The sequence below is a fragment of the Pristiophorus japonicus genome, chromosome 1 (assembly GCF_044704955.1).
Source record: "Pristiophorus japonicus isolate sPriJap1 chromosome 1, sPriJap1.hap1, whole genome shotgun sequence".
Lineage (NCBI taxonomy): Eukaryota > Metazoa > Chordata > Chondrichthyes > Pristiophoridae > Pristiophorus > Pristiophorus japonicus.
In genome coordinates this window covers 95,330,448-95,351,567 of record NC_091977.1, presented here as the reverse complement: position 1 = coordinate 95,351,567, position 21,120 = coordinate 95,330,448, and the positions used below count along the sequence as shown (strand labels likewise).

At 42.0% G+C, this 21,120-nt stretch overlaps 1 protein-coding gene across 2 annotated transcripts in view; it reads left to right on the top strand.

Moving 5' to 3' along the window:
- The first annotated feature begins 409 nt into the window (after positions 1-409).
- Positions 410-21,120, top strand: part of syk (spleen tyrosine kinase) — a 230,052-nt gene continuing 209,341 nt past the window's right edge. For both annotated transcript variants that reach the window (XM_070881772.1, XM_070881762.1), the window contains exon 1: positions 410-669. The gene's annotated coding sequence lies outside the window, so the exon portion shown is untranslated. The remainder of the gene's footprint in view (positions 670-21,120) is intronic.

Genomic DNA, 21,120 nt, shown 5'->3' with positions numbered 1-21,120 from the left:
AAAAAAGAGTTAATATATTCCAGCATCTGCAGTATTTTGCTTTTGTACCACTTAAAGATTGCTGCTTTGGGAGGATCTGCCCAGTAGGCCATGTTCATGAGTATGATGTATTGAGATAAATATGCTGATGAAAGAGATTTTATTTATTTAATTAAATCAGTTGGATTAAGTGACAACCATGTTTACAATTTATTTTTAAACTACCCCCTTGGGATAACATTGCAATTTTGAGTTAATAAGTAGAAACATTCTATGCTAATATTTGCATTGTCAAGTTGCTGACTTGCGAAAAGAAGAAGTTTTCAGAATAAATTGACTCGAGGAAGTAAGAATAAGGACTGGACTCTAGACAGAAAGAGGAAGTAACTGCCCTTTTCTACAGCTCACTCTCTTTCGACGAGCATCGAGTGTCCAAAGCAGCTAAATCTTCAACACTCATTCGGGGATCAAATAATAATAGTGTGGACTATTTTTTTAATAGATACCCACTGCAGTGCCGTTGAATGCGTAGTGTTCTTTCCCAAGGCCCTTTTATTGCTGAGGTTCGCACCGTTATTCTGTAAATTGTATTTATATCAACAACGGAACCTTCCTTAATTATTTTTTAACATGAGCGGATCGGCTGGAGACTGAGAAGTAGATTCAGCGAGAAAAGGCAAGGTCACAAAGGTAAGCACGTTGGCATTAAGGATTAGATAAATGGAAAGTGTGGAATGTAATTTACGGACTGACTTGTGGTGTATTATCGCCACATCATATATAGTAATGCAACTCAGAGGAAGCAAATTAGAATTTAAAAATGAAATCGTGTTTCTTTTATTCTAATAAAACTGGTTTATGTTGTCCTTTTCCCGGTTTTAAAATTGGATCTTGTTTAGTGTATATTTCACAGGGTATGGGCTTGGAATGGAGTTAGGTCATGTTTTACAACATACCAATTTAGACCACAGTTCCTCCAGGCATTTCTGCAGCGGTGGGAAATGAGGAAGTTGGTTTATCCCGGATATTGTTTCCATGGCCTAGATTAAATTGTACTTTTTTGACAACGAACGAATTCTGAAGTTGTTTGTATGATGCAATCAACGGCCAGTTTAGTGCAGTGCCCGAGGGGACTGTGATCCAGTGAACAGTTAGCAGGAGCGTTGCCAGTCCAGCCCGGACATAAATGCACTGAGTACAGGTCTGGAAATGACACTGGATCAATCAGTTTGGACTGAACATGATCTTATTGACGCACACACGTAAATACTTGTACTTTTATGTTCTCGCAACTCCTTTAGCATTGAAATGCCTTTGTTCTGTTATTATCTTCATTTTCTTTTTAAAAACAACGTGGAAATCTGAAATGAAAACAAAAGGCAGACAGTATCTGCAGAGAGAAAAGGCAAATTGGCCTTTCAGGCTGCGGGTCCCTGGTCACCTGAAGCAGGACCCGCTCTCCAGGACTCAACTCTGTTTTCATTTTCTTTAGTTAGTTGCTTTACACAAAGGTTAATCTCATTCAATGAAAACGTTGTTCCTTAATAGTTAAACACATTTGTGAGAAACCAAAGTGGGGGAATTCCTTCCATTCCGAACTTATTTTAATGATTTAAGAATATTTGGAAAATAAAATCCATATACAGAACAAGAAGATGCAAAACTCAGCGTGTTTAATCGGAACTAATTTGAAAGTCATCGTACGCTGGCAATGCAGACGCATGGGGTTAAATAAAGTATTTGCATTTCATTTACTTGAATAATATTTGAGTTTGTTTTCTCCCAGTGTGCGGTTGTAAAACCTGTTGTCCGACGTTGTAACCAGCCACAACCGAATGCGGAAAGAGAGACTTTAACTGCAGACAGGTTGTGAGCGATTGGGTCTTACATACATATATATATATATATATATGTAAAGGCATTTTTAAGCACGTGCACATATAGTTCGCATCGCCCCCGAAGCAATTTGTGATGAAACCCATGGAAGCGAAAGAAAACTCAACAGACCAATGTCTCTTATTTCGGTGACAGACTTGGCCCAATGGCAGCTCTTTCACCTCAAATTCAAAATATTGTGGGTTCAAGCCCCATCCAACACTCTGACCTAGGCTGGCACTCCAGTACAGTACTGAGTATACTGCCCTGTCAGAGGTGCTGTCTTCAGATGAGATGTTAACCTGAAATCCTTTTATCAGGCGGATTTGAACTATCCCATGGCATTTTTTAAAGAAGTGCAGGGGAGTTGTGCTTGCCAACAGTTAACCCCCAACCAACACCACCAAAAACATATTATCTGATCAATTATCACATTGTTGTTTGTGGGACTGCAGTATGCAAGTTGGCTGCTACATTACAACAGTGACTATACTTTAAAAGCACTTCATTGGCTATGAAACACATTGGGATGCCCTGAGATGTGAAAGGTACTATGTAAATGCAAGTTATTTCCTTCAATTAGTCATGTCAGACACAGTACTTAACAGATTAAAATCTAAAAAAAACACAGAAAATGCTGGGAATAGTCAGCAGGTCAGGTAGCCTCTGTGGAGAGAGAAATCGAATTAATGGTTCATGTCGATGACCCTTCGTCAGAACTGGAAAAAGTTAGAGATGTAACATTTTTAAGCAAGTGTAGGGGCAGGGAAAGAGGGGAAAGAACAAAGGAGAAGGTGTGTGATAGGGTGGAAGGCAGAAGATATTAAGAGACAAAAGGGATGATGGTGCAAGGCAAAAGGAGATGGTAATGAGGCATGTTAAGAAACAAAAGATGAGTCTAGATGAGGTTTAAATGGAAATGGCAGAATCATCAACAGCTGCCAAAGGGGGAAAAAAGGGGCACGCCTATTATGTGGCAGTCGTCTTTACCGTTCCCTCCCCTATAAGAAGCTTAATTTGTCTGCTACAGTTACAATTGAGTGACAGCATTAAAATAGAAAATAAAGTCCATAGTATTTGGTAACATTCATTAAAAGGAGCATGTGCAGTATAAGTATTCAGTGAGTAGAAATTAATATATCAAATTATATATATATTCACAGTGCCAGAAGGTGGGTAGTAGTGTTCCACAAGGATCAGTGCTGGCACTGCTGTTGTTCACAATTTATATTAACGATTTAGACTTTGGAATCAAAAACACCATTTCTAAATTTGCAGATGACACAAAATTGGGGGCGATAGTCAATACTGAGGAGCACTGCAACAAATTACAGGAGGACATTAATAAACTTGCAAAATGTGTATATAATTGGCAAATTAAGATCAACACAGATAAATGTGAGGTATTATATTTTGGTAGGAAGAATACGGAGGTCACATTACTTGGCGGGTGAGAGTCGAGGTGGGGTAGAGGGACAAAAGGATCTCGGAGTACAAATACACAAATTGCTAAAGTTGCGACACAAGTTAGCAAGGCCATAAAAAAACAAACCAAGCACTAGGGTTTATTTCTAGAGGTGTGGAATTGAAAATTAGGGAAGTTATGCTAAACCTGTATCGAACCTTGGTTAGACCACACTTAGTGATCCCCATATTATAAAAAGGATATAGAGGCACCGGAGAGGGTGCAGAGAACATTTATAAGGATGATAGCAGAAATGCGAGTGTATACATATCAGGAAAGGTTGAACAGGCTGGGTCTCTTTTCGCTTGAAAAAAGAAGGCTGAAGGGTGACCTAATAGAGGTCTTTAAAATTATGAAAGATTTTGACAGAGTGGCTAGAGAGAGAATATTTCCACTTGTGGGGAAGAGCATAACTAGAGGCCATCAATATAAGATAGTCACCAAGAAATCTAATAGCGAATTCAGAAGAAAATTCTTTACCCAAAGAATGGTGAGAATGCAGAACTCACTACCACAGGGAGTGGTTGAAATGAATAGTATAGATGCATTTAAGGAGAGGCTAGACAAGCATATGAGGGAGAAGAGAATAGAGGGTTATGCGGATAGATTTAGATGAGGAAAGACGGGAGGAGGCTCGAGTGGAGCATAAATGCCGGCATGGAGTGGTTGGGACAAATGGCAAACTTCTGTGTCGAATATCCTATGTAATCCTGTGTACTAGTTTGACGGATGTAATCCCTGTTTTACAATTTGCATAGAAAATATATTTGCATGATAAAATTGCAAGCTAATAGTTCTTCTCAATGAATAGAAACCATGATACCAAAATCTGTTTGCAATACATCAAGTACTATAGATTCATTCACTAATCACTCAATAAGTCAGCATTTTCCTTCACTTATTTGATGGTATATTACGTTAGAAAAAAATCCCAGGATGCTGTGTGTACATTGTAGAATTTCCACCCTATAAGTGACATAACCGGTAATGGAAAATTAGAATAGGAAAGAGGAAAACGTATCACTAAGCTATCCATATATAATTATTAATTTTTGTAACTGGTTCTTGGGGAAAATGCACAGCACTGAGCCTTTTATGAGTTACGGCAATATAATCAGTTTTTGATTTAGTTGTGTTTGCTACTGGTGGAATAGGCTTTGTTTATTTAGATATATTGTAAGAGAGCAATATACAAGAGCACATTATGGACTGACAAATTATTTAATAAACCATATGGTGAGGCAGTCTTCCATGAGATACTACAATAGGTCCCAAACCTACAATTTCTTCCACCTAGAAGGACAAAGGCAGCAGGCTTATGGGAACACCACCACTTCCAAGTTCCCCTCCAAGTCACACACCATCCTGACTTGGAAATATATCGATGTTCCTTCATTGTCGCTGGGTCAAAATCCTGGAACTCACTCCTTAACAGCACTGTGGGAGTACCTTCACCACACAGATTGCAGCAATTCAAGAAGGCAACTCACTACCACCTTCTCAAGGGATGGGCGATAAATGCTAGCCTTGCCAGTGACGCCCAAATCCCATGAGCAAATCTTTTAAAAAGGCTAGTTTAGAAATATCACAATTTGTTTTTCTTTACGTTTAATTTTCAGCCGTTAATAATTAACATCACCATATGGTTATTGCTGTTATGGTTGGAGTAGATTGGCTAAGTTCTCAATTGAAAATACAAATGCAGGGGAGCATCATGGGTACCAATACTACACAATTTATTAAGTTAATTACACATTCATTACATTTGATTTGCAGACTACGAAACATATTAAATTATTCTTACAATTACAATTGGGAATGACTAAGGGCACTTGATAGTCAAAACAGAAAGCTCAAGACTTATATTGGTATGGCTCACCTTAAAATAGCAGTTTGGAATCTATCATCATCATCATAAGTAGTCCCTCGGGATCGAGGAAGACTTGCTTCCACTCTTAAAGTGAGTTCTTTGGTGGCTGAACAGTCCCATAGGAGAGCCACAGACTCTGTCACAGGTGGGACAGATAGTCGTTGAGGGAAGGGGTGGGTGGGATTGGTTTGCCACACACTCTTTCCACTGCCTACGCTTGATTTCTGCAAGCTCTCGCCGATGAGACTCGAGATGCTCAGCGCCCTCCTGGAGGTGCTTCCTGCACTTAGAACTGTCTTTGGCCAGGAACTCCCAGGTGTCTGTGGGGATGTCGCAATTTATCAGGGAGGCTTTGAGGGTGTCCTTGTAACGTTTCCGCTGCCTACCTTTGGCTTGTTTGCCGTGAAGGAGTTCCGAGTAGAGTATTTGCTTTGGGAGTCTCGTGTCTGGCATGCGAACTATGTGACCTGCCCAGCGGAGCTGATCGTGTGGTTAGTGCTTCAATGCTGGGGATGTTGGCCTGAACGAGGACGTTAATGTTGGTGCGCTTGTCCTCCCAGTGGATTTGTAGGATTTTGCGGAGACATCGTTAGTGGTATTTCTCCAGTGACTTGAGGTGTCTACTGTACATGGTCCATGTCTCTGAGCCATACAGGAGGGTGGGTATTACTACAGCCCTGTAGACCATGAGCTTGGCGGCAGATTTGAGGGCCTGGTCTTCAAACACTTTTCCTCAGGCAGCCGAAGGCTGCACTGGCGCACTGGAGGTGGTGTTGGATCTCATCGTCAATTCCTGCTCTTGTTGATAGGAAGCTCCCGAGATATGGGAAGTGGTCCACGTTGTCCAGGGCCGCGCCGTGGATCTTGATGACTGGAGGGCAGTGCTGTGTGCCGAGGACAGGCTGGTGGAGGACCTTTGTCTTATGGATGTTTAGCATAAGGCCCATGCTTTCGTACGCCTCAGTAAATATGTCGACTATGTCCTGGAATTCAGCCTCTGTATGTGCGCAGATGCAGGCGTCGTCCGCGTACCGTAGGTCGACGACAGAGTTTGAGGTGGTCTTGGACCTGGCTTGGAGACGACGAAGGTTGAACAGGTTCCCACTGGTTCTGTAGTTTAGGTCCACTCCAGCGGGGAGCTTGTTGACTGTGAGGTAGAGCATGGCGGCAAGGAAGATTGCGAAGAGGGTTGAGGCAATGACGCAGCACTGTTTGACCCCGATCCGTATGCGGATTGTGTCTATGATGGATCCGTTGGTAAGGATCATGGCCTGCCTGTTGTCATCGGAGCAGGCGGAGGATGGTGACGAACTTTTGGGGGCATCCGAAACGGAGGAGGATGCTCCATAGACCCTCGCTGTTGGCAGTGTCAAAGGTCTTTGTAAGGTCGAAGAAGGCTAGGTGTAAGGGCTGGCGCTGCATTTTTCCTGTAGCTGTCACGCTTCAAAAATCATGTCCGTTGTTGTGCCCCGTAAGGAACAAAATCCACACTGTGACTCCGGGAGGAGCTCCTCGGCCAAAGAAAGAAGACAATTGAGGAGGCCTCTAGCGACGACTTTCCCAGTGGCTGATATCAGGGAGATTCCTCTGTAGTTGCTGCTGTCGGACTTGTCCCCTTTAAAGATGGTCATGATCACTGCATCTCTGAGATCTCCCGGACATCCCTGGAATCTCCTGGAATGTATGTGATCTTAATAACTACAATTTTAGTACCAGTATGACCTGTCACCCATCAATATCAATTGCTGATGGATCATTGACAATCATACTGTGTACGTTTATGCTTACAATTAATAATTGCATTCTTGAAGTATATTTTGTTATAAAAATAATATTTTACTGTGAGCATTCTCAATTACATTTTTTTTTGCCTTTACTACAAAAAAAAGATTTTTAAGAAAATATAACGACCAATAAAATCTCAAGTGTTTTGTTTGCTGAAATAAATATAGAGTTGGATTTCCATGCATGTCAGACACCTGGATGAGCATTGAGCTCTGTGACATTCAGCTTTGCTGATAATTTATTTTATTTTCAGTCACATTACATGACTAATGAAAATGAGTATGTTACTTGAACTAGAATATATATCTGTTAAACATTCTAAAAAGTTAAAATGATTTTGAATTAAAAACAACTGGATTTAATTCAATGATCAAATACTTGCACAATTAAACAATCTAAAAATGTTAATGCTACCAGAGAAAATTATATGTTTGATATTGTAAAATGACTAAAAAACCTGGGATGTCCTTAAATTTATTGTACAATTATATAATTTTACTGAAGCTTAATTAAATGTTATTTGTGTTGAATGTATATATGTTTTTTGTATAAAGCTCTTCGTGCATTAGGTTCACATCCACTAATGGTAATGAAATGAGTACATAATACCAGCCATGCCCAAAATTCAATTACTTTGGGGAAAATGTGGAGCAAGACTTTGCAACCTTCATTGTGTTAGTACATATTTAATCATAAAACCTGAGCTTTTTAAAATGAAGAATATGTATGTGTGTGGACATTGACAGGAAATGGCTTTTGGGTTTTGCACTTTGTTTTTTTCTACTTTCTTAGGTACACAAGGGAAATTCATTGTGGTCCAAATACGTTAACTTAAAATGAAAAAAAGGGCACAAGATTACTTTTAGGCCATCGACTGAAGTTGCTGTAACATTTGCCCATAAATAACGGAAAATACCATTGGCCTCGCCATTATTTTAACAGCAAATTATGGGCCAAACTGTTTCGAAGGAGACAGATACTCTTGATCAAATATAGTATGTCTTTCTGCAAAAAGTACAAAGGAAGTTGTTAAAGCTGAAAGCACCTGTGTCCATTCTTGATTGCAAGTTCATGCTGGACATGTAGCTGATTTGATCGATACTGATGATAAGAAAGTATGTGTAAGTCCTATGTGCAGGTACGCTTAGAGCTGAGGTGAGTGAGCCATGTTGGCTTTGGTGGCACTTAGAGCAGATTTCTGAATGCTGATTATCTTAATCATTTGATGTCTGCAGTTGTATATAGCAAAATGGAAAATATAAAAATATTACAGTTAAAAATAAAGGGCCATAATTTGTTGTGGCAGGGCCTCTAATGGTGTCTGCTGTAAGGTAGACTTGCCCGTGCATGTTTAGGTTTTTAAATTGTTTGCGTGATAAGATGATAATGGGGCAGTGAGGAATCTGGGTCCTGAGTGAACAGAGCCAGTAACTGTGTAGCTCCAATCAGATTGAAGGATTGTGAAATTCAAGCACAAGGACTGAGAAGGAAGTATAAATTAGAGTGGGTGAATTCAATGTCAAATCGGGTGCAGAAAGAGAAATGAAAAGGGGGAAAGAAAGACTGGATTAAAAGAGGGAGAAGAAAATAGACAAATAATTTTTTTTTTAAATGTTAAATTTTATACTTTTTAAATCTCCAACAACTAAAACCTGAAGGAATGAGACGCCAGACTTTTAATAGTTAATTTTCAGTGCCAGAGACACTGTTTGACATTAATTAACAATTATCACTTTGTTAAAAGGGTACTTAGACTGAAATGGACAAGACTTAACTTTTTGAGTTGAGTTTAGTTCATATCTATCCCGCAAATACAGCAACTTCACGCTATTCCATGCATTTCAATGGTGCGCCAAACAACGAGATCCTGTTTTCGTGAAGATAACAGTGGAGCGGCGCAACTTGGACAGCAATTTTTTGATTTCCACATTTAACCGTACATTTGCTCTTGCCTGAAGGTGCTGTGGTATTTGCCCATAAATAACGGAAAACACCATTAGCCTTGCCAATATTTTAACAGAGAGCTCACAGCCATTGTGCTCATTACAGAACCAGTGGGAACCTGTACAACCTTTGACGTCTCTAGGCCAGATCCAAGACCGTCCCAACCTCTGTCGAACTACAATACGTGGACACCGCTTGCATCTGCGCACATTCAGAGTCTGAACTTCAAGTCATAGTCAACCTCTTCACTGAAGCGTACGAGAGCATAGGCCTTACACTAAACATCCGTAAGACAAAGGTCCTCCACCAACCTGACCCCGCCACACAGCACTGCCCCTCAGTCATCAAGATCCACGGCGCAGCCTTGGACAACGTGGACCAGTTTCCATACCTCGGGAGCCTATTCTCAGCAAGGGCAGACATCGCCGACAAGTTTCAACACTGCCTCCAGTGCACCAGCGCAGCCTTCGGCCGCTTGAGAAAAAGAGTGTTTGAAGATCAGGCCCTCAAATCTGTCACCAAGCTCATGGTCTACAGGGCTGTAGTGATACCTGCCCTCCTGTATGGCTCAGAGACGTGGACCATATACAGTAGACACCTCAAATCGCTGGAGAAATACCACCACGATGTCTCTGCAAGATCCTGCAAATCCCCTGGCAGGACAGATGCACCAACATTAGCGTCCTCAATCAGGCCAACATCCCCAGCATCAAAGCACTGACCAAATTTGACCAGCTCCATTTGCGGGCCACATTGTTCGCATGCCTGACACAAGACTCCCAAAGCAAGCGCTCTACTCGGAACTCCTACACGGCAAACAAGCCAAGGTGGGCAGAGGAAACATTTCAAAGACACCCTCAAAGCCTCCTTGATAATATGCAAAGCCCCCAACACCTGCGAGTCCCTGGCCAAAGACTGCCCTAAGTGGAGGAGGTGCATCCGGGAGGGCGCTGAGCACCTTGAGTCTCGTTGCCGAGAACATGCAGAAAACAGTCGCAGACAGCGGAAGGAGCGTGCGGCAAACCAGACTCCCTACCCACCCTTTCCTTCAATGACTGTCTGTCCCACCTGTGACAGAGACTGTAATTCCCATATTGGACTGTTCAGTCACCTAAGAACTTTTAGAGTGGAAGCAAGTCTTCCTCGATTTTGAGGGACTGCCTATGATGATGATGATTTTAGCAGCAAATTATGGGCCAAAGTGTTTCAAAGGAGACAGTTACTCAGTCAATACGGTGCACTGAGGAACAACCTTTGATATCAAAGTGGAGCCGCAAATGGAGAATTTGACACACTTTTTCAAATGTTGTCCCACCCTTCTTGCATACATTGCCATTTGCATTTTCAGGGAGTCTGGAACATATGGTGCCCTCAAGTTTGAATTTTATATTTGCATTCTGGTTAATTTTAGAACACCTTTTTTATTTTATAATTGATTAAAAAAAAATCTAATAGCACTCCTCCCTCCCCCATTTTCAGAAGTACTCCTTTTCCTCCATTCAGAGAAGCACTCCCTTCTCTCTTCCCACTCTTCATGAGATATTCCTTCCCTCTCTCCTATTTGCAAAGATATTAATTTTCCCTATTCTCAGTCATTCCTTGCCTCTTCCCTCATTCATAGACATTCTCTCACATTCAGAGGTTTTCCTTATCTCTCCCCCATTTACAAAGGCACTTCTTTTCCCCATTCAAAGATGCACTTATTCCCTTTCCCCCATTCACAAACACAGCCATTGGCTCTTCCCAATCACAGTGGCACTATCCCCCCCCCCCCCACCCACCTTGAAAACAAAACCACTATAATTGCAGAAAATTAAATTGATGTCTTCATTGATTTATATTTACATGGGTCAAACTGAGGTTTTGAATTTTAGATGCATATATAATCGTTTTCAAGCCTGTAGTAGATTTTGTGTATACTCCCCAGGAGAGCTTGATTTAGAAACAAAGAAAATAGGTGCAGGAGTAAGCCATTCTGCCCTTCAAGTCTGCACCGCCATTCAATGAGTTCATGGCTGAACATGCAACTTCAGTACCCCATTCCTGCTTTCTCGCCATACCCCTTGATCCCCCTAGTAGTAAGGACTACATCTAACTCCTTTTTGAATATATTTAGTGAATTAGCCTCAACAACTTTCTGTGGTAGAGAATTCCACAGGTTCACCACTCTCTGGGTGAAGAAGTTTCTCCTCATCCCAGTCCTAAATGGCTTACCCCTTATCCTTAGATTGTGACCCCTGGTTCTGGACTTCCCCAACATTGGGAACATTCTTCCTGCATCTAACCTGTCTAAACCCGTCAGAATTTTAAACGTTTCTATGTGATCCCCTCTCATTCTTCCGAACTCCAGTGAATATAAGCCCAGTTGATCCAGTCTTTCTTGACATGTCAGTCCCGCCATCCCGGGAATCAGTCTGGTGAACCTTCGCTGCACTCCCTCAATAGCAAGAATGTCCTTCCTCAAGTTAGGAGACCAAAACTGTACACATTACTCCAGGTGTGGCCTCACCAAGGCCCTGTACAACTGTAGTAACACCTCCCTGCCCCTGTACTCAAATCCCCTCGCTTGAAGGCCAACATGCCATTTGCTTTCTTAACCGCCTGCTGTACCTGCATGCCAATCTTCAATGACTGGTGTACCATGACACCCAGGTCTCGTTGTACTTCCCCTTTTCCTAATCTGTCATCATTCAGATAATAGTCTGTCTCTCTGTTTTTACCACCAAAGTGGATAACCTCACATTTATCCACATTTATCCACATTATACTTCATCTGCCATGCATTTGGGGAAATAAACCATGCTACCAGTGTATAGTCAACTCAAAATAATAGCAGACACCAAAATTGCACTCTAAGTCAGTTGCTTTGCTTTCACTGAAACCCTCTGAATATACCAACTTCAGTCTTGTAGCTGGAACTAAAATACCACCATAAACCCAGAGATATTCAAACTTTCTTTTCTTTGTACCAATATAAAGCTGAGCCCATGTTATGACTCGGAAGACTCATAATGGTAGGTAAATGAGGTGGTTAAGAAGACATATGGAATACTTTCCTTTTATAACCGAGGCATAGAATACAAGAGCAGGGCTAGGTTATGCTTGAATACTAGTTAGACCACAGCTAGAGTACTGCGTATAGTTCTGGTCACCACATAACAGGAAAGATGTTATTGCACCTGAGAGGGTACAGAGACAGAGGAGATTTACGAGGGTGTTGCCTGGACTGGAGAATTTTAGCTATGAGGAAAGATTGGATAGGCTGGGTTTTGTTTTCTTTGGAACAGAGGAGGCTGAGGGGAGACCTTTATTGAGGTGTATAAAATTATGAGGGGCCGAGATAGAGTGACTAGAAAGGATCTATTTCCCTTTGCAGAGGGGTCAACAACCAGGGGACATAGATTTAAAGTAATTGGTCGAAGGTCCAGAGAGGATCTGAGAGGAAATTTCTTCACCGAGAGGGTGGTGAGGGTCTGGAACTCATGCCTGAAAGGATGGTAGAGTCAGAAACCCTTAAAAAAAAAAGGTGCTTGGATGTACACTTGAAGTGCCTTATCCTACAGGGCTACAGACCAAGAGCTGGAAAGTAGGATTAGGCTGGATAGCTCTTTGTCGGCCAGCGCAGACACGATGGGCTGAAATGGCGTCTTTCCGTGCTGTAAATTTCTATGATTCTATGGGCTCAAGTTTTGGACTCCCGCTATAACGGCGCACATCGGAGAGGCCCGCCTAATTTGTAGAATAAAAATTGCGCCGAATACTTACCTCGCGATTCTCTGTTAGCTGTAGGCCCGTTTCTAGCTCAGCGCGGCACAGCAGGAGCAGCATGGGGGCGGAGCTACAGCACTGCGCAAAAAACAGTGCTGGGAGCTGCGCGCGTGCGCAGTGGAGGCTACACGCGTGCACAGTAGCTCCCGGCCCTCCCAGCGCGTCCCATCTCCGGGCGACGACCCTATCCCAGGCTGAAGGGACGAAGCCCCTATCCCCGGCCGAGTGGCCTGACGCATCTTACCTCATCGGCGGGGCCCGCCCGTCTGCGTCTTCTGCGTGCAGGCCCCACCCGAAGTCCTCGGCGGGGCCCGGCTTCGGTGGCGGCGGCCGGCGTCTTCTGCGTGCGGGCCCCACCCGAAGTCCTCGGTGGGGCCCGGCTTCGGTGGCGGCGGCCGGCGTCTTCTGCGTGCGGGCCCCACCCGAAGTCCTCGGCGGGGTCTGGCTTTGGTGGCGGCAGCGAGGCCCGCCCGCCCGGCCTCTCGCTGGGGGCGGGCCCCGCCTGAAGAATCATTGGCGCGGCAGCCCGGCATCGGCTGCGGTGGGCCCTGCCTGAAATCCTCGGCAGGCCCCCTCCCCCCGCCTCTCATTCCCTACGCCTGATTTGTAACCTACGCCTGATTTCTAAGTGTAAGCAATGTTTTTCTGAGCGTACAAAAATCTACACTTACTCCATTGCAAGTTAGTTTGGAGTAAATTTTCACTGCCTAAACTTGCAAAACAGGCAAAAGTGGCTGGACACGCCCCCTTTTGAAAAAAAAAAATTTGTGGAACTGAAGCAAACTAAATGCCGAGAATTGCAATTTCTAAGATACTCCATTCTAAACTAGTTGCTCCAAAAAAATAGGAGCAACTCAGGCTGAAACTTGACCCCTATGAAACAAGGCACACATAACCTAGCTGCTCTGGTTCCCTCTGAAAGTTGGACACAAGCACAAAATAGATCATCACAGTTGTAAGGAAGCACATGTTGAGTGATGCTCTAAGTTTTAGAGGAAACTAGAACAGGCAGTATATGTTGGATCACAGTGTTGTTGAGATTGTATATTAATACTGGGAATGTGGTTTATTGCATCTTCACTAATGGAACGGCGCATGTGAATCTGGTATGCCTCACACACAAGTAAAGATTAATGTAATGGTTAATGCAGGCTGACTGATGCAACAGATCTGCCAAAGCATGAGTAATGTGGAACTTTCACAACATTTGCAAGATCTGAAAATAGGGGCACTCAAACGAGAGATAGCTGTAGCTTATTTCAATGTGCTTATTTATTTGCTTATGAAGAACACAAGCATTGTAAGATTTGCAACGATAGCAATTTGCAAATTTGTTGTAAAATTTATATGGTGGATACTAATAAGGTAATGTATTGCCTCTGAAGATCAACACTTCAGTATTACCATTGTCTAATCAATTCCAAATTGGAATGTAGCTAAAGTTGTTCCATTCTTTTTACAATGAAAACCAGGCTTAACATAGTAAGAATCATAGTATCTTTTGTGTTGAAATGATGTCTTTTGAGTTTTCAACATTTTATAAAGTAAAAGTAGTATAACAAAATTACTATTTACTGCAGTGAGTATGTTTGCACTGGTGGGATGTAAATGTGCAAAGTTTAACTGTATGTTTCAACATTCCATTTTGACTTCATTGTGAGATTTGTCTAAGTTTGGTTACCTAAAATGATGTCTTTACAGTGATGTGAATAGCACATTTAGCATTGTGGATGTAATATATTCAATGCAGTTTTATTATATCTGGGTAACTTGTTTCTGCCTTTTTGAGCAGTCTGTTATCAATAGTTCGCAGTACAGATGCACTCACGTCAAAGGCCTTTTGTTCTGTCTTCAGGAGCTTTGAAACTCGCTAGCAAATTTGAACCTACATCAGGGCTTCAGTTTTCGCGAAAGAAAGAAAGACTTGCATTTTATATAGAGCCTTTCACGACCACCGGACATCTCAAAGCACTTTACAGCCAATGACACAAAACATCTGCAAAGGGATATAGACAGGCTAAGTGAGTGGGCAAAAATTTGGCAGATGGAGTATAATGTGGGAAAATGTAAGGTTATTCACTTTGGCAGAAATAATAGAAAAGCAAATTATAATTTAAATGGAGAAAAATTACTAAGTGCTGCAGTACAGAGAGACCTGGGGATTCTTGTGCATGAAACACAAAAAGTTAGTATGCGGGTATTGTAGTATGCATGTAATCAGGAAGACAAATGGAATGTTGGCCTTTATTGCAAGGGGGACAGAGTATAAAAACAGAGAAGTCCTGCTACAACTGTACAGGGTATTGCTGAGGCCACACCTGGAGTACTGCATACAGTTTTGGTCTCCGTATTTAAGGAAGGATATACTTGCATTGGAGGCTGCTCACAGAAGGTTCACTAGGTTGATTCTGGAGATGAGGGGGTTGACCTATGAAGATAGGTTGAGTCGGTTGGGCCTATACACATTGGAGTTCAGAAGAATGAGAGGTGATCTTATTGAAACATATAAGATAATGAGGGGGCTCGACAAGGTGTATGCAGAGAGGACATAGTCTTAGAATAAGGGGCTGCCCATTTAAAACTGAGATGAAGAGAAATTTTTTCTCAGAGGGTTGTAAATCTATGGAATTCTCTGCCTCAGACAGCTGTGGAGGCTGGGTCATTGAATATATTTAAGGCAGAGAGAGACAGATTTTTGAGCGATACGGGAGTAAAGGGTTATGGGGTGCAGGCAGGGAAGTGGGGCTGAGTCCATGATCAGATCAGCTATGATCTTATTGAATGGCGGAGCAGGCTCGAGGGGCCAAATGGCCTACTCCTGCTCCTATTTCTTATGTTCTTAATAAAGTAGTTTTGGAATGTAGTCACTGTTGTTATGTGGGAAATGCAGCAGCTGATCTGCGTACAACAAGTTCCCACAAATAGCAATGTGATAATGACCAGATAATCTGTTTTTGATATGTTGATTGACGAATAAATATTGGCCAGGACGCCAGGTAACTCCCCTGCTCTTCGAAATAATGCCATGGGCTCTTTTATGTCCACCTGTGAGAGCAGATGGGGCTTCGGTCTACCGTCTCATCTGAAAGACGACACCTCTAACAGTGCAGAACTCCCTCAGCCCTGCACTGGAGTGTCAGCCTACATTTACGTGCTCAAGTCCCTGGTGTGGCACTTGAACCCACAACCTTCTGACTTAGAGGTGAGAGTGTGACCCACTGAGCCACAGCTGACATATACAGTTAAACTTTGCACATTTACATTCCCACCAGTGCAAACATTACTAACTGCAGTAAATAGTAATTTTGATATTACCATACTATTTCTACTGTATAAAAAACTGAATTGTGGAACGTGATGCCAAAACACTAATAAAAACCATGAAATTCAAAGTAATATAAAGGAGTTTAACTTTGTCGCCTTGAATCAATGGACTTGGTCAGAGGCCTTTAATCACAGCCGTTTTTCAGTTGTACACTTTTTTGAGTTGGTAGATTTTTGGGAACTGTCAGCTTTTTTGAAATTGTCAGGTTTGCTGAGTTTTGTGGCTTAGGATTTATGCAATCATATTGGTTCTGTGGATCATTGGTGTTTGGATTGTAGATAGTAATACGGAGTCAATGTATTAAATATTAACATTATGGGGATACAAGTAGCAAATATACAGTGGCTCTGGTTTCAGAGATTTGATCTGCACAGCTTAATTACATCAGAATTACCCTAATAGCATGTAAGCTTGGGAACTATCAAGACACCTTTAAATTTTAGGGCCGCAAAACATGGAGTTGTAGCTTGGCCATCAAGGTCAGTTTTGCTAAGAAAATGGCAACCGACTCACTTCCGCCCGCTCCTGGTGGTCACCATTTTGGGGAGGTAGTTTGCGCTGCCATTGCCTGCGCTCGTCTCCCACATGTAAATATGCAGATCATGATGTCAATCGGCGTGCAACACCTAAATTTTTGCATGACTGTGGTTTTGGACATCACCATTCTGCATTAACCCTCTCTAAACCACACATGGAAGAACATGCATGCAGCAGTACTGCAGAGATGCTGCCAGCACTTCTTAAAGGGACACACACATATTTCAGGTAAGTTTCAATTTGAGCTTTTGTACTGTTTTTTTACATTATATCGGAGTAATGGCTTGGTGCAATATATTTAAAAAGTTGTTGAAGTGTGCAGGGAGCGATGTTCCCTCTAAGGTGTGCAGCCACATACCGATCGAGAGGTCCCACGTCCCAGTGAGGGACACTGCAGATGGCCTTGCAGGATAACCTCGAGGAGTTGGTGGCTGGGAGTGTGAAATCAAGTGATGGTGTCTCTTGATTTCACACTCTCAGCCACTAACTCCTCTTCTCCACTCTCCCTCTTCTTGATCAACCACTGGCTAGGCAGGCTGGATTTCTTGGGTGTCTAAAATGAGGAAGGCACAAGTGTAAGGTTGTGGTGAGGGGAGGGTGGAAAACCAAGGAAAGCACATGGTGCATGCTTACTCCATGTGCAGCTTGTAAATAAGAATAGATTGTGGGATGAAGGGGAAGTGCAGTGTGAGTAGGAGGGTAACGTATGAGGATACTGGCACCTTTCAGCCCCACCACTGGCCAAGAGCTCAGCCATGCCCCTGCCAAGAATGGTCAGCACTATTTCCTCCAAGGGGGTGAGGTGAAGCTAGGAATATGGGGTGTTCCTTACATTCACACATGGTAGAGAATGTACCATGTGTGAATGGTACATTTGGTAGAGATTGTTGGTACGTGAGTGATGGGGCGGGGATCGTGCATTGAGCAGTGTGTGAGGCTAGTGGTGCAGTTAGTAGGAGACTACTTTTGAAGATGCATTCACTGACCTTGACCACTCATCTTTGAGCACTGGAGCCAGATCCTGCGGTCGACACTGCTGGTAGTGACAGCTTTGATGATGTAGTCCCATATCCTTCTTTCTGGAAGGCCTCCAAGCCCCTTTGGGTAGAGGACCTCCCTTCCAATGTTGACACCCTGCACAAAGCTCAAGTGCTGTGTCTGAGACCCTGGGTGCCCTTTCCCTGGCATGTTGAGCCATTTGTGTTAGTGCTGAAACACTTTTAAAGTTTTTTACGTGCAGAAGGCAGTTCACCTTTGAGAGGTGCAAACTGCCTAGTTTTGAATGGTTTTTAATTTTTTTTCAGAAGGCAGTTCAGCTTTAAGTGCGAGAAACTGCCTTGAAAATTAACAGGCTAGCTTTAAGGAAAGACAGTGTCCCTCCAGCGACATGACGTTGAACCTCCTACTGAGCACACAGCCTGTCAGCAACACAATAGTCGCTGGGCTGTGTGCTAAAATCATTTAAATTAGCAGGCAGCTCCAAATTGACATGTTGCCTGCGATTTGTAAACAGGCGCGGACATATCTCGCATTGCAGTGCCTGTGTCTGTTTTCGGGCCTTATTGAATTTTCCGGCCTAGGTGGAGACGATAATGTCTAAACAGTCATGTTCCCTTTTCCACAATTCAAAGACCTAGTCTAACATTTTTTTTGATTTGAATATTTTATTTGAGCAAAGCAAAAACTCACAGCTGTGTTTGTATTTTTATTTTCAATTCAACATGTTAAGGATTTATCGTAAGATATGTTTCTCCCACTCTACTCTTTGCCTTCTGAAATCAGAATATCAATTAAGCTGAATCTGGATCAAGGGTCACAGAATTTGTCTAACAGGTATTAAATCCAACATCAAATGCAACTTAGAGCTTCAGTATACAAGAAATTCGCAACTTGGTTTATTTTAGTCAGATCATCCCATAACAATTAACTTAATTGGTGTTTTAATCACTGTGTGACAATCCATTAGTATTGTGATAAATTAACTGTGAATACTGAGTTTATCATCATAACCTTTCTGCTTTAACAACAACAACAAGCTAAATGTGTAGTTATTTTACTGCATAGAACACTCCCAGCCAACTTGTTTTAATACCTGTGGAAGATAACCTGAGAACAATATGTAAAAGGAATTTTCACCAATAACGCTGGCACCTATAATTTAAAAACATTTGTTCAGAAAGTTTGAGTGATGTTGATATTCATCCATAGATGATCTCAGCTAGTGACAAACATTCTTCGAGGCTAATATGACTACTTCCTCGTACTACAAGATCCCAGAACAAAAGTTAAATGCACATTTAAATCTACTTCCTTGTTTCAATCAGTGAAATTTGGACCATGATCTGTTTATTTTTGCCAGCAGTGACACTCTTCTCAGCTCAGTTTAAGAATGAATCAACTATAGCCTTATGACTTATCAGATGAATGTTACGTTGTCTGAATTGATGTATTTGCCAGTTTCATGTTAAGTTTTCATCTAAACTTAGTGCTACTGGATGAAAGAGCAGTTCTTACAATTGCAATCTGTTTCACTGTCCCACATGCAAACAGAATAGTGAGCTACTTCTGTTGCTGAGATTTTGGATTAGTAACCACTAAGTAGACAATATTGCCAATTTTTCATACATTTGCAAACTATCCGTGAATTATGCAAAGGAATTATGTGCTTTCTAAATCTTCATCCAAAATAAAATAAAAGTATTTAGAAATTAGCACTCATTCATTTGCCTCCTCAGTCATTTGATTGTCATTATTGTTTTGCTTGCTCGAAGCTGTATTATCTCAGTTCACCTGAGCCTTTCAGAGTTATTCAAGTCAGAATGATCAGACTGAGTTGAAATCTGGCACTGGATTCAATAATGACTGACAGCCTGCTTGCAATGCAGTATCAGAGTGCTGAGCTGTGAGCCCTGAATAATTCTGATTCAAATGTGGAGGCCCCAGTGACATTAACAGTTTGGAGAATGGTAAATACATAATGACTGCTCATCGACCTTTGAAAAAAAAAGTTCTGGTATGTGAAACTAGTGTAGATTAGACAGGAGTCAGTGGCCCAAGCTGCTTTTGCAATCTGCAAAGTTTAGGCAGCGGACATGGTGGCAGGAGACCATAGACCCAGCAAGGAACCAAACATGGGGGCAAGAGGTTGTAGGCCAGGGAATTGGGTGAAGAGGCTATCGGTTTAAGAGAGTAGGTCTTGTGGCAGGAGACAGTGGAAGATGCCCAATAAGAAGCTAATGAATATAATAAAATTTAATGCCACCTAGATGAACAGATCTGGGAGCTGGACTTCGGAGTGACAGCAATGGCACCTAGTGTTGGGAGGCTTGTAAATCACTTGAAATTTCAGAGACCACCTGATGAAATATCTCCCCGCCCGCCCTCCCCCCCCGCCCCCCCAATTTCAGAGACCCCACCGATTTCCGAGCCCTTTGTTTCTTGGGGAATGGGGTTTCAGGGGGGTGGGCAAGATGGAGACTGGGGAAAGAGGGGCTCGTTGGGGAGCGGATGACCTGGGTACTAGATTGAGAGTTTCCAAATCTTTTACAGCTAGCACAAATTTTTTAAAAAATCATCCCATTAATCTGGGTTAGATTTTAATCGAGGTCCTGACGTTGATGGACAACTGTTCAACCAATGTATCACCCCATCCTATTCACAGATGAATTTTTAAATACCAGGATCACTGTCCTATTACTCAATAATTTAAGAATAAACCTGGTAATTGTTTTCCTTTTCATAATTTAATGCAGAATTATTCTATAAATTCGGTACAATTTCTATATTTTCTTATATATCACTAATGTCATTGCTTATAACATGATTTCACTTGAATAATTACTATTTGTTTGAAACAGAAATACAGTGGAACTTGATTATCCACAATAATGGATAACGCCTACCCTCTCCTGCAGATAATGGAAAATGGCAGATAATTGAGGTTCAACTACACTATTTGGATTACCTAGACCCAGTTTTTTGCATGCACTTTGGTTCTCTTTCACTGTCAAATTTTAGGAACTTTTCTTTCTCACCAATGTCCCTTTGTCACCAATCCTTGGGACCAAGCTGGTTTCCCAACTTGACTCCTCCTGGCTTCCTGACCCAAACCTGACAACTGCTGGTCTCCAAACTCTGCCTTACTTCCTGTGATTTTTCTTTGCAGGTAAACTAAATCATAACATATACAAAACGCTGACCCATAATTATTAGAAATAAAATTCATGTTAGACCAACAAAATGCGGATGTATTAGACATGCATATATCAATGGTAAAGAAAATTATGCAGGGTGTTTAATGGGCAGCCGATCTGCTACCATCCGTTTTATGCCCCCGCTGCTGCCGCTGAAAGTGAAAATTACCCCATTGTTCTTTTCAGAAGGCTCCTCTCGGGTAAGGTAGAGACTGTAAGCATTCGTTTTCAAAAAGGATAGATTAGAAATAATAGATAGTCAAAGAAGGTGGGGATTATATAGAAATGAAGGAAGCCATCTTGTATTTAAAAGTGAAGAAGTAGCAGAAAGACTTAATAAGGATTTTACCTCCATTTTTACAGAAGTAGATGAAAGTGT